The 14,268-nt window shown below is 36.1% G+C and overlaps 1 protein-coding gene across 1 annotated transcript in view; it reads left to right on the forward strand.

The window, feature by feature from the left end:
• The window catches only part of LOC142339330 (transmembrane protease serine 11G-like), a 528,023-nt gene that overhangs the window by 137,342 nt on the left and 376,413 nt on the right, over positions 1-14,268 (forward strand). The gene's annotated exons all lie outside the window — the stretch shown is intronic.

Here is a 14,268-nt window from a genome sequence, read left to right on the forward strand (position 1 = left end):
GCCATACTATCGGCAATGTACATTCAGCTCTCACAATTGAACCTCTTTTAGCAGCAGACTCAATTTATGAATCCACGCAACTCAAATCACTCAAGGGATTAAGAAGTCAACCATGAAAAAAATCTCGAAGATAATGGTCAAGCAAAAAAGCACACACGTTTATTTTAGTTAATAATTACTTCAAATTTCGCTTGAGGGTAATTAAAAAGCTACATGGAAAAACCTGTTTCACAAACTTATTGACAGCTGACAACGTTCTTTTATACACACGCATATACGCTCCCCCACAGACACACAGAGTCACACACACAAACAAACAACTAAAACTAGCTAGAACAGTTCCTTTATCAGGCTGAGGTATTTGCAAGACCGTGCAGCACAGGAGTCATTGATCCTGCCTATCATGATTTTTGACCGGATTCAATTCGCATCCTGTAGTTTTTGCTTTTGCCACTTTCAGGTCATATACTTCTGTCGATGTGTTCGCTGAACCATGCTGTTCCAAAAACTCATAAATAAGCTTACAGAGAGACCCTTCTTGACAAAATATTCTTTTTTATGCAGAGCGTGTATCTTTTTAATGCGAACTCCAACTTTGGAAAAAAATAGAACCCAACAAAACAATCTTTGCATCTCAAAATACTCCAAATTCCTAATTTCCTGTGGGGATTTCGAACTCTTAACCTCCGATTGAAAACCCAGCGAACAAGACAATGCACTACGGTGGCCTAATTCTTAAAAAATTGCAAGGAAAAATTGCAAAAAGGGATAAAATTTCCTGAACAGTAATTAAGTTTTCCTCGATGACTCCTTATTATGCTAATCGGTAGCTCTTAAACATGACATTTAGATGCCCCCTAAATATGAACTTTTTGTATGCTAAAAATGCAATATGACTCCCGTTAAACTTGGTGTCATATCATGTTCTACTTTTACTATAAACTGGCAGTCTCAGAAAACAAAGCCAGAAAATTAAAGGAATATATCGTTTAAGAGAACTGAACATTTCTGTTTCCTTCAAAACTGCACTCATACTCATGCCCCTCAAAAAAATTTGATTGTTATCAATACTAACGCGACCGATGCGCGTTACACTATGCACCAGCACTTATTTAGTCAATCGTTTATTTTTTGGCTTTTAAGTTTTGCATGTTTAAAGAGCGCTAAGACTCGTGCAGATAACCGCCTTCTACATGGTGGCGAAGCACGTCTCAAAACGCTTGTAATAAAATAGGCTACATCTTTAAGGAGCATTAATCACGCAAAACTGGAAGCGTATATTTGGTGACATAGTGGTCGAATAAGCATCAAATTATATACTAGCAAACCCGCAACAGCATTACAAGAAAATCATTTGAAGGAAATCTTGGGTTAAAAGAATCTCAGAAACCTGTTTCGACCAAACTCGGACTCGAGCCTCAGTGTAACAGTCATATGGGTTAGCGCTTACGCTACCGATGCGGATTGTTCTCATTTATAACCCTGTGTACTTGTAGTGCCTTATTGTTTTAGTGAAATGTTCTCGTGGGTAACTGACGTCCTAATAATCTTAGCTGATTTTGCTTGGCACGAACTATATTCAGTTTAGACCTCAGTTTTGCTGAGCATGAACTTAGAGAAGGAATGAAGACCTGAATTTAGAGCAAAAATACCCTGGAGAGAACTTCAAGTATTTGAAAAAACAACAAAACTTAATATGATCGGACATTTAATCAACGCAGGAAGTAAACTGCATGAAAATACTTTATATCAGGAAGCCGGAATTTTGAATGTGTTCGATCCTGGTACCATTACATGATAGACACCTTCTAAATTCTTAAGACCTTCTTTTACCATGAATCCTTTCGGCCGGTTTCAAATGAGCACCTTGCTCAGACAAAAGGATCGTTCGGCGGAGATTATTCAAGCGTAGGAATCGTCGTTCACCATCCTCGCTGTTCCTTTCTCTGTCAATGGCCTCGCAGGTCAATTGTGTCATTCCTTTTTCTGCTTCATTGTTACGGCTGTAGCCATTTATCTTTGTGTCATCAGGGATTATTGTTTCTGGTGTGACTGTGTCTTCATCTTCATAATTCATTATAGTACCCTCGTACAACTGTATTGACAATTTAGTTGTGGTGCATATTATGCATAGCGGGGTATCAGGTTTTCTACTAAAGTGTGCTTCGAAAGACGAGATCTTTGTAGTTTTTTGTTTGCATATTCGCAGTTGGTGAAATACAATGTTGTTTGCTAGTTTGTTTTGGACCTGATTTCCTTAATTTACCTTTGGATTATTTGCTTTATCAAAAATATGTGCTGTACGGAGTTTAGAAAATCGGTCTATTGCTATTAAAAGCTTATTTCATAACCCTTTTAATAACATTTTGGCCTACCAAAATCTGTTTTGTATTTCTTGGATCGTTTCATGTCGTGAAAGTTGCTTCGCGGAAACTACCGATTAACACTTGTTACCTTTTGCAGTGCAAGGTGTACATTCAGTAGCTTTGATTACCAGCTCTCTTTTCATATATGACCACCAGCAATGCATATCCGTACAAATAATTGCCCAATTTCCCGGTTGGCTAGCGTAAACATAATCGGTTAGAGTCTTTTGTAGTGCGTTCGGACTGGTAATTTTTTGTCGATACAGAAACAACAGGATCGTCCAAGGAATTCCCTACAGTACAAATGGATTTAGGGCTATACTTCCTTTAGTCCCTGTTCGTCGTTGGTAAGTACGCATTCCCTGACCTCTTTTAGAACGACGTTTTTGCTTGTCAACTGATTTTTGTTTTTGCTATGTGACATTTGCATATATTAATGGAATGTCTATCAATTTGCGGGAATTCGATCTTAATAAACTCCGTTTCTCGCTTAGCGAAAGTGCTAGTTTTCTTATTATGGTAAGAATTAATGAATTTAGATGTATTTCATTTTTGTGATTAGGAAATCTTCGTCAAAATCAAATTTTTTGTGGTTTTTTATTCGGATATCGTGAAAGAAAGGCCCATTTTGCACCTTGCATGTGCTCAACAGAAATTTTCTCATGGCAAAAATTGTTCAACCCAACGAGTTAAACGGCTAAAAAACAATTTCGTAGAGCAATTTTCGTTGAGTATTGAAAGAAGGGCTCTATAGTCAGTAATTACTTTTAATTGTTGTCAGTAGAGATAATTTCAAATGCATTCGATAGACCATATTACTCCTAATATTTCTAATTCATTTACACTTTAAGGTTCTTCACAAGCATTTAAAAGACCAAGAGTAAAGGCTTTAGGTTTCCACCCGTCTACTGTTATTGCTCTAAAGAGGCGCCAAGCCCAGCTCGCGATGTGTCACATTTTGGTCGCGTTTCGAGTGAGGGGTTAGAATGACAATTTTTTGTATGGTTCTCGATTTGATCTTTAGTTTAAATCAAGCTGTTTTCGTTTTGTTCACTCAAAACCAACTTTACTAATTTGCGTAAGTGAGGATGCACTGGGTTGCTTTTCTGAGCTAAATTAGGAACGAATTGCCTAATGCAATATACAAAGACCAGCAACGATCGAAGTTTCTTTAAGTTTTTCTGGCTAATTTTAAGAAATGGCACTTAGGTAAAATATTTCTAAGTTCTTATTCATTCAGCCGACGTAAACAATCGCAAATGTATGTTATGTGTTCTTCCTCTGTGCATTTGCTGATTATTAAAGGATCATCTAGGAAGAAGGTTTTTGTTTTTTGTGTGATTAATGTGTAGTCCATCACCTCTTTAAATTCAGCCGGCGTATCAGTGAAGCAACAGAATCCAGATTGGATTTAATATATGCCACTCTTTTTAATGCTTATTATATTGAACTTAATGTGTTGCTTTGCGATGAGGGATCGCTAATTTGTTGGGATATTTTCCATTTGTGTTTTTATACCAGGTATTTTTTTATATTTATGTGGATGGCTTCATTAAAATTTTTGGATCTACTGCTAATTTTTTGGATGGTATCCGTGAAACGTGACTACGCTACGATATAGGAAAAGAAATATGGGTTCTGGCAATTTGTCAGTTTTATGATATGTTTGTCGTCGAGTAACTTTTTGAGTTATAGATTGACTTTTTCCCCTAAACTAATTAGTGATTCGTCGTCAATTTTGACGTCTCGATTGAAAATATTTGTGAAAATTAGAATTAGCTACGTGATTTTTCACCCTCCAATACGACAGATAAGTTAGGCAATTGCGATGCTACTTGTTGTCTTATTGGACAGTGAGTTGTTATGTTATTTATATGCTTGCTTTGCGAAGATGAAAGTAGTATAACTTCTAATCCTAGTTGGGCAAATAAATGACGTCCGATTAATGATTTGAGACCATCTGAAACTATCGTATTTTCAGCATCTCGAGCTTTCCAACCGTTGCTTAACACAGGGAGTTTTTCTTTAGTTATCATCGGTTCGTTTAAGAACAAACGCAATTTGGGTAAGTCCATTTCTCTCACACATAATGCCTCTGAATTGTTTTCTACCACTCGAGGTGAGAGTGAGCTATCCAAAAATCTACATGCGCTTCCCGAATCAACAAACAGTGTGAGAACTATTTTAACAAGTTTGATTGAAATTTTGAGTGGTTCAATTTTTTCGATATCATCATCTATGGTGGCCACCATAGTGTCATCCCTACTACTAAAAATTGATTCGTGAAATTTGTTACAGGATGGTTGCTGTACATAATTTTGGGAATCGTCCCTTGGAACTTCCGTTTCTATTGCGTTCACCAATTTTTTTTGTTCTGATTCGGGACCATCCATTGCTTGATGGCTTCTAAAATTTTACGAAGTGATTTATCAAGCCGCAGTTATTGCATTGCTTGCCACGTGCCCGTTGTCCAAACTAAACCGCATTTCCGACAACTGAATGCGGGTGTTCGGAGAGCTGATTCAGGGATGTAGTACGTGCTTGACCAATCGGCAGAGCGAATGCCTGATGGGTATTGATTTTAATTTATGCTTGCCGGGACAAGTGTTCTAATATAAGCCTGAATTTGGCGTTGGTTCCTCGCACCGAGTTTCATATTAATCGCCAGATCCAGTGCCTTCTACCGGGGTCTGCGGGTACTTGCTACTGAATATGTGTCAGCTTTCCACTCTAATGCCTAAGTACAGAAAGAGACGGTATTTCAATCCGCGAGTTGACAATATTTCTCAGAGCAGATTATCATAGTTTCTATTAGACGCTGTCACCTGTTTTGCAAATTGGTCTTCTTCTGTGCATTCCGTATGTTTCCTTCACATTCAGATTGACTTGACGCACCTAGTATCATTTATTCAATGATCCGTTCTAATGGTATTCAAACATTTCGCGTTTAGGGCCAGGTAGTTTGTCCACGATTATATTTTCTTTTGCTAACAAAGCTAGATTGAACCGTACACTTCACTTCTCCCAAGAATGGGATAGATCTGGAGTTGATTTGGCCCAGAATTAGTCAATTCGTAGGAGAGTTCGTTTAGTTGCAGGCTGCGCCATGTCGAGCTTTATTTTGTTGGTGTGATGTTCGCATGGCTAAATGACAAATAAATTATCTCAGTCCTTTTCGTTTGGTGAGAAGCTAAATTGCTATTGGACCTGAAATCTGCCGAGCGAGAATTACAGGAGAAAAAATGAACTGAAATCAGAAACGAAGAATATTGGAGAGAGTTTAAAAACCTTGCAACAAAACAAAAAGATTGATCAGACATTTAATTTTAACGCAGCAATCAACATGTATGAACAGATATTACATCAGAATGCGGGAGTCTTAAAACTGTTAGAATGAAGATAAGATCAACAAATATCAAAACGAAGCGCAAATGAAAATGAACTGGATCATACATTATAATAATTTTATTGCACTGGACTAGGATTGATGTATATCTAAAGGACAAAACCAAAAGTTTTTTGTTTAGCATCTTTTTCTTTGCTATGCTGCATATTTCAGGAGAGCTAGTAGTTCTGTAGATAAAGGTTTTCTACGTGGTTGCACAGATCTTCTCAAAACGCACACACTACGTTAGGCTACCTATTCAGGAGGATTAAACGTGCGAATGTTACGAGCTTAAACATGCTGATATCGCATTCGATTTAGAATTAAGTTGATTTTGCCCAGAATGAATCAATTCATAGGAAGGTTCGTTTACTTGCAGACTGCTCCATATCATGCTTTTTTTTGTTAGTGTATTGTTCTCATGACTAAAGGACGACTAAATTATCTCAGTCCATTTTGCTTGGCGAGAAGCTAAGTTGCTGTTGGACCAGAAATAGGCGAAGCGTGATTTATAGGTCAAAAAATGAACTGAAATCAGAAACCAAGAATACTGGAGAGAAATTCAAATACTTGACAACAAAACAAAAAGAATGAACAGAAATTTAATCATAACGCAGGAAGTAACATGTATGAACAGATATTACATCAGAGAGCGGGAGTCTTAAAACTAATAGAATAGAGATAAGATCAAAAAATGTCAAAACGAAGGGCAAATGAAAATGAACTAGATAATACATCATATTAATTTTTACTGCAGTAGAGTAAGATTGATTTACATCTAAAGGACAATACCAGAAGTCTTTATGTTCAGCAGTTTTGCTTTAATATGGTGCATGTTTCCGGAGCACTAGTATTTCTGCAGATAACGGTCGTCTACGTGAGGGCATAGAGGTTCTAAAAACGCATACGTTAGGCTACATGTTTAGAGAGGGTTAAACGTGCGAATGTTAGGAGCTTAAACATGTTGACATAGCATTCGACTTAGAATTGATAGATAGATGAAGCCATAAATTTGCTGAACTAATGACGACCAAAAAGGCTTCAGCACTACAGAATCAGCGTGCATTTTGGTGAAATTGTTGAGCTGGTTTTTGTTCTGTTCTCAGCGATAGATTAGTCTTTTCCACTAAAATTAGGCGAACTAAAAAATTTAGGCAGAACCCTGTTGAGAGTTAGGATAGTCTGTCCAAAGTACCCTTAAGATTCTTTCGTCCTCTGAACTGAGCTATTTCCAGACAGTGTTAAGGTGGCAATGATTCTGTGCCAAAATTGCTCCTCACGGGACACAATCATTGCAGTAAAATGGTTTTGTGAGAAACGTAAAGGTTTTATTATGAAACTGCATTTGGCGTTGGTTTCTCATATCGAATTTCATGTTAATTTCTATTTCGAGTGCTTTTCTGGTTCTGAGTTCCCTTTAACAATTGTTTTTTGTATTTCTGGAACTCTCAGATTTTTTATGAATTGGTCACTGATTTGCTTTCATAGTCGCAGTTTTTTGCAAGCACTTTGGTTTCTCGTAGAATTGTTCAACAGTTTTACTTCTCAGATGGTTTGTTTTTATAAAAGTGTCTATTAAACGTTAGCTTTTGTGCCCTGGTAAACGCTTCCTGCAGCAGGGATGCTGTGTATACCGCATATTTTGTCGCAGCATAATTTCACAATTTCCAATAGATAATGGCACTTGTTTGGCCAATTAACTTTTTTCCGTGAGTGACAAAAATTGATGTATGCCTGTATGCAGTACCAACATTGTTTTGATCAAATACTTCTTGGCAGTGTTTTTTACATGCTTAAGGAGCGCTATGACTTCCGCGGATAACGGTCATATAAATGGTGGCATAGCGTGTCCCAAAACGCCTATACTACGTTAGGGTAAATATTAAAGGAGCATTAAATGTGCGGAGATCAAGAATTTAATCATGGTGAAATAGCACACGAGTTAAAAATTTTATACAGATGATGCTGTCTGATTGGTCGCAAAAAATTGCCGAACTATTGATGAAAAATAAAAACTTCAGCACTAAAGCTGCAGAAACACCTTGCAGTTTCTTGAAGATTATATGATGATTTTTTTTCAGCTGTTCAGCGCTAAACCAGTTTTTTTTCTTTTAAAGACAGTCGAACTGATCAACCCGAGCAGAATCCCGTCGAGAGGGTGGATAATATGTTCACCTCACCCTGCTGATTTTTGCGTACTTTGAACAGAGCCATCTCAAGACGCTGTAAGGACGAAAAAGTTTTTGTATAATTGGATTGGGGCCAAGAGCTGCTCCTCGCCAAACGCAATCATTACCCGATAATTTTGTTATAAAGAACCACTGAAAAGACTTCTAATTGAAAACTTTATTGCTGCTTATATGACGGCATAACAATCTTAGTTGATTTTGCTTGTCGAGAAGCAAATTTACTTTTCGACCTGAGCTTTGTGCTGCAAGAAGTTGAAGAAGAAACTAAGATCTGAATTCAAAGCGAAAGTATACTGGAATGATTTTCAAGTTCTTGACAGCAGAAATAAAACTCTAATTAAACATTTAATCATAACGCGGGAAGTAGTATAAATAAACAGACGTTATATTAGGAAGCGGGAATTTTAAAAATGAAAAAAATTAGGTGAACCAATATCAAATTGAAGCGCAAATGAAAATGAACTAAATTATGCCTCATATTTTTTTTGACTGCAGTAGATAAAGATTGATGTATATATGTATGACATTACCAGCAATGTTTTGTTCAACAGTTGTTTGGTTGTACTATATGGAATGTTTAAGGAGCACTAAGACTTCTGCAGAAAATGGCCTTTTACATGGTGGCATAGCGCGTCTCAAAACGCATAAACTGCGTTAGGCATATATATACATATATATATATATATATATATATATACATATACATATATATATTTATATATATATATATATATTTATATATATATATATAAATATATATATATATATATATATATATATATATATATATATATATGTATATATATATATATATATATATATATATATAAAGGAGCGTTAAACGTGCAAAGATTAGGAGCTTAAACATAATGACATAGCATTGGACTTGAAATTAACATACAGATGATGCTGTATAATTGTGCTCAGAAAGTTGCTGAACTACTGATGAAAAATAAAAGTTTCAGCACTAAGCAGATCAGCATGCAATTTCGTGAAGGTTTTGCGCTGCTTTCTGTTCATTTGTTCAGCACTAAATCAGTTTTTTCCACTAAACTCGGGCAAATTAAGCAACTCGAGCACAACCCTGTCAAGAGTGTGCATAGTCTGTTCATAGCACGCATCAGATGTTTGCGTTCTCTGAACACTCCATTTTCAGACGCTGTAAAGACGGCAAAGATTCTGTCTGTATGTTAAATTTAGACCACGACGTTTTTTACGAAAAGTAGGTGAACAAATATCAAATTGAAGCGCAAATGAAAATGAACTAAATTATGCCTATTATTTTTTTTTACTGCAGTAGATAAAGATTGATGTATATATGTATGACATTACCAGCAATGTTTTGTTCAACAGTTGTTTGGTTGTACTATATTGAATGTTTAAGGAGCGCTAAGACTTTTGCAGATAATGGACTTTTACATGGTGGCATAGCGCGTCTCAAAACGCATAAACTGCGTTAGGCATATATATATATATATATATATATATATATATATATATATACATATATATACATATATATACTTATATATATATATATATATATATATATAAAGGAGAGTTAAAAGTGCAAAGATTAGGAGCTTAAACATAATGACATAGCATTGGAGTTGAAATTAATATACAGATGATGCTGTATAATTGTGCGCAGAAATTTGCTGAACTACTGATGAAAAATAAAAGTTTCAGCACTAAGCAGATCAGCATGCAATTTCGTGAAGGTTTAGCGCTGCTTTCTGTTCAGTTGTTCAGCACTAAATCAGTTGTTTTCCACTAAAATCGGGTAAATTAAGCAACTCGAGCACAACCCTGTCAAGAGTGTGCATAGTCTGTTCATAGCACGCATCAGATGTTTGCGTTCTCTGAACACTCCATTTTCAGACGCTGTAAAGACGGCAAAGATTATGTCTGTTTGTTAAATTTAGACCACGACGTTTTTTACGAAAAGTTGTCAAAATTCGTCAATTGAGTCAGAAAAATTCAATATGGTATACCAAGTAAATTTTTTCTCAACACAATTGGATTTACTTTTCATTAGCAATGAAACTTTTAAAATAGGCTTTTCCTTATATGAATTTAATAGTGCAAACATTAATTTTTATGAAATGAATATTTTAGGGCAAAGTAAAAAGATTCATTCATAGTGAAAACCATTCCCGGATTATACTATTTCGAGCGCAATTGAGTCTGATCAGAGGCAATTTCGAGCGCATAATAGTCTGATCAGAATTCTTTTTCAGCGCACAATCGTGTGGAAAAAGATCTGGGTTTAGTCTGAGCAATGGCGGCACAACCGTATTGACTGATTTCGGTCTAATCTGAGCTAATTTCCGCCTGACAAGGTCTGATCAGAGACCACTTCGAGCGCACTCCGGGTGCACACGGTGTTTCGAGCGCACTTCTGTCTGATCAGTGGACACTTCTGTCTGGTCAGAGGTTACTTTCATTTGGCACGGTCCAATCAGAGGTCATCTCCCGATGACACCTCAACCTAGGCATTAGCATAATCCCTGCTTTACAAATTGTTTCACACTATTCGGAGCAATTAGTCAATAAAAAAACAGATTTTTTTCTGATTATTTGCCATCTTACGACACAAAAGTTTCGGCACAAAACCGGACATCTTTCAAATCAGGTGACTAAAAACCAAGGTCAATAAAAAAACTTCGAAGTACGCGAGAGATTGCCGACTTTTTGTTATGTCGTTTGAAATGTTTGTTTTTTTCTCTTAGGTTTTTCTCTTCGTTATATTCAAATCATCAACAAAAATTCAAATTCTGTCAACAAGTTGACATTAAATAGATCGCACAAACCTTTCATCACAAGATGTCTGTTTCCTGGTAGATTTCAATACCATATTTCCTAAAGAACCTTAAATTTTCATTTCGACGTCACTGTTCAGACATAACAGATTATTTATGAATCGAATTACCGGGGTTTTGTTCTGAAATACCAGTACCATGATTTGAAATAAGGGATATATTATTCAAATAAAATGGACTTATGATTCGAAGTACGGGCTGAAAGATTCGAAAAATAAGGATTCATGATTCTAAACGCCAGATTTATGACTTGAAAGACCGGGTCACGGTTCCGAAATAACAGATTTATTAATCGAATTACCGGCTCATTGTCCCAAAATATCAGATTTATTAGTGGAATTACCGGGTCATTAACTTTTTCCGGGTCCGTGTATTTAACGACCCGGAATGATACCACCATTCGACGTTTTGTCTAGTCATAATTCCACAACCTCACCCCAGTAATATGGAGCAATTAGAGTTGCTTCTTTTCCCCTTTACTAACTTAGTGTCGAAAACAGTTATTGTTCGGAATGTTTGTAACGGCTAATCACAATACATGGAAATCGTTTTTTTTTGCCGCCACATTAGAATGACCGCCTGAATTTTATTTAAATTTTGAAGAAATCAAGGAATAGTAGATAACGTCAACACAGGAAATCACAAGTGTCCACAATTAAGGAGTGTGGGGTCGAATCTGGGAAAGGCTGCTGATTTATTTCAATGCTAAATCCGGTGAAATCGGACTAGGGTAAACTTTTATATCATAGAATTTTAAAGAATTGCACTTAAAACTGCAAAAAAATTCCCCTAAAAACCAACACCGTATTTCTTGTTTTACGACAAAAATTAACGCTATTCGTGTTTTACGACTAAACAAGGAACAACATGGTGTTTAGCCAATCGCTATTCACTCGGAAGTCTGCATAAATAACGACAAACACTGCAAAAGTGTTACAATTCTTTTTTAAAAGTCTTTGCTGTTCATTAAAAATTTTATTTGGTTCAAGTTGTTTTTTATTAAGTGCACATTCTTTCAAATTGTTAAGGCACGAACACATTTCGATTTTTCCATTTTGCCAATTTGCAGGATCCATATCATGACTAGAACCACAAAAAGTAGAATTTTTTTTAATCAAAATTGCTTAAAGTTCTGAAATCCTTGCGCACGGATTCTTTCGGACCTTATATTTTGAGCTATCTTGAAAAAAACTTGCTTGTCGACTGACAGAGTATAATTTAAAACACAATTGTCAAGAAGTTTGAGCAACTCAAAGCAAGTGTTCGGGTATTTCATCTCCAAGTGCTCTCAATAGCAATATTATAACTATGAAACGGATATTGCAACATTCAAACATTTTTTCGAAGATTTAATTAAATACTACTGTAGCTGATTCAATTTTGTTGTACATTTAATTGTTAATTAAGCTGCATAATTTCGAAATTTTCCCCCATATTGTAGGGGTCACTGCTTTACTGCTGGGTCGATCCTGTTTTACTGGTGGATCCTGCTCGACTAGATTGGTATTGACTAATGGCAATTGGCCATACTTAATCCTAATACATGTAGTCGGCCATACCTTATCATAAAGTATGTACCCGGGTCGAGAAATTTTCCGAAAATTATGTAAGAAATGCGCTGAAATGCGCTGATTTTTCCAAAAATTCAGCGCAAAAACCTTACATAATAATGCGCTGAAATGTGCTGAAATGCGCTGAAATTTTTTTGCTTCTAAATTTTCTCAAAAGCGCTGAATTTTTTCGACGAATGCGCTGAATTTGCGCTGAAACTTTGTAAGAAATGCGCTGACATTTCTTTTCTTCTAAAATTTTCTCAAAGCGCTGTTTTTTTTCTACGGATGCGCTGAATTTGCGCTGAAACTTTGTAAGAAATGCGCTGAAATTTCCTTTCTTCTAAAATTTTCTCAAAGCGCCGAATTTTTCTACGGATGCGCTGAATTTGCGCTGGAACTTTGTAAGAAATGCGTTGAAATTATTTTGCATCTAAATTTTTTCAAAAGCGCTGAATTTTTTCGACGGATGCGCTGAATTTGCGCTGAAACTTTGTAAAAAATGCACTGAATAAAGTGCTGACACTTATGCAAGAAATGTGCTGAAAAAGCGCTGAAATTATGAAAGAATTGCGCTGAAATAAAAAAAAAGCGAAATGCAAAGCTGAAGGTCAGTCGCTTCTCTCTCTCTCGTTAAAGCATCTGTGTTACGAAATCAAAATGAACAACTTTATAACTTCGACTGCTCTTTTAACGGATAAACTTTTGAGTTCTAACTTTGACCCAGAATTAAAAGAGTCTCTCTCCATGATATGTGAAAAATTGAAAACTAAGGATGCGCAATTAATTCGACTGCAAAATGAGATTGATAACCTCCGTGAAAAAGTGAAAGATATACTTCGAAAGATACTATTATTTTTCGAAATTTACCTCTATTGTCAAACAAGGACGTTACCACGGATGTTATCGAGTTCATAAGAAATGTGCTACATGTGGAAGTTACATCAGGGGACCTAGTGGCCTGTCATGAACTAGGACGGATAGTGGACATCAACGAGCCACCCCCTATCATAGCTAAGTTTCTATATTTCGGTCAAAAAATCAAATTTGGGGACGGAAAGAATTTCTTGCTGGCTTTGTAAATCCTTTGAACGGAAAAAAAGTGCACATGGAGGAGAGGCTTACGAAAGCTGATAAAATTTTATTAGATTACGCTTTTGAAAAAGGTCTCAGAACACAGACAAATAACAGTCGACAAGTTTTGATAAAAGTTGGTGAGAAAGTGCGACCAATTAAACTAATTTGTAAGCATGATGTTGATGATTACTTGAAAGCAGGAAAATGTATACTCAGGACCGAGAAAACACAAGTTCAAAGCGAAAATTTTATCCCAAAAAAGCTATTTAGGTTTCCTGGGAATTATAAATCAATGGACAGACCACCGCCTACACCAGCACGAAAACGAGCACAAATAAGTCCTATATCAGATAATGATATTATTCAGCAACTTCGCCTGATGTCAGATGACAGTGACAAAGTAATGGATTACGTTACAGGGCTTTTGAGTTCATCGAAAGACAACAGCAACAAAATTCAGCGAAATGAATTGCAATACGATTTCTGATACTCATGTTGATGACGAGGGATGAGTGATGCTTGAAACTGTTAAAAAAAAACTTTTGCCCCAAAATTTTTTGTCCTAGCTTTGATAATGATGATGAAAACATATAACGGGGTATATATGGAGGAGAACGAGCTTGTAAAAGTAAAGGACGCTTTTCTACTCTTTTTGAATATAAGATCATTGCGATGTCATCATAACCAGTTGAACGCTTTCCTTGAAGGTTTCTCAACCAAACCATTAGTAAGTGAGACATGGTTAACAGATAACGACCCGACCTCACTTTATAAAATCAATGGCTTTTCTAATATAGTCCCTCATAATAGAAGCGGCCAAAAAGGTGGAGGATGCGCATTTTTTGTTAATGAAAATGTTGACTTTACTGTTAAACATCT

This window comes from Convolutriloba macropyga, chromosome 5 (genome assembly GCF_964194025.1).
Source record: "Convolutriloba macropyga chromosome 5, txConMacr16.3, whole genome shotgun sequence".
In the NCBI taxonomy this organism is placed as follows: Eukaryota; Metazoa; Xenacoelomorpha; order Acoela; family Convolutidae; genus Convolutriloba; species Convolutriloba macropyga.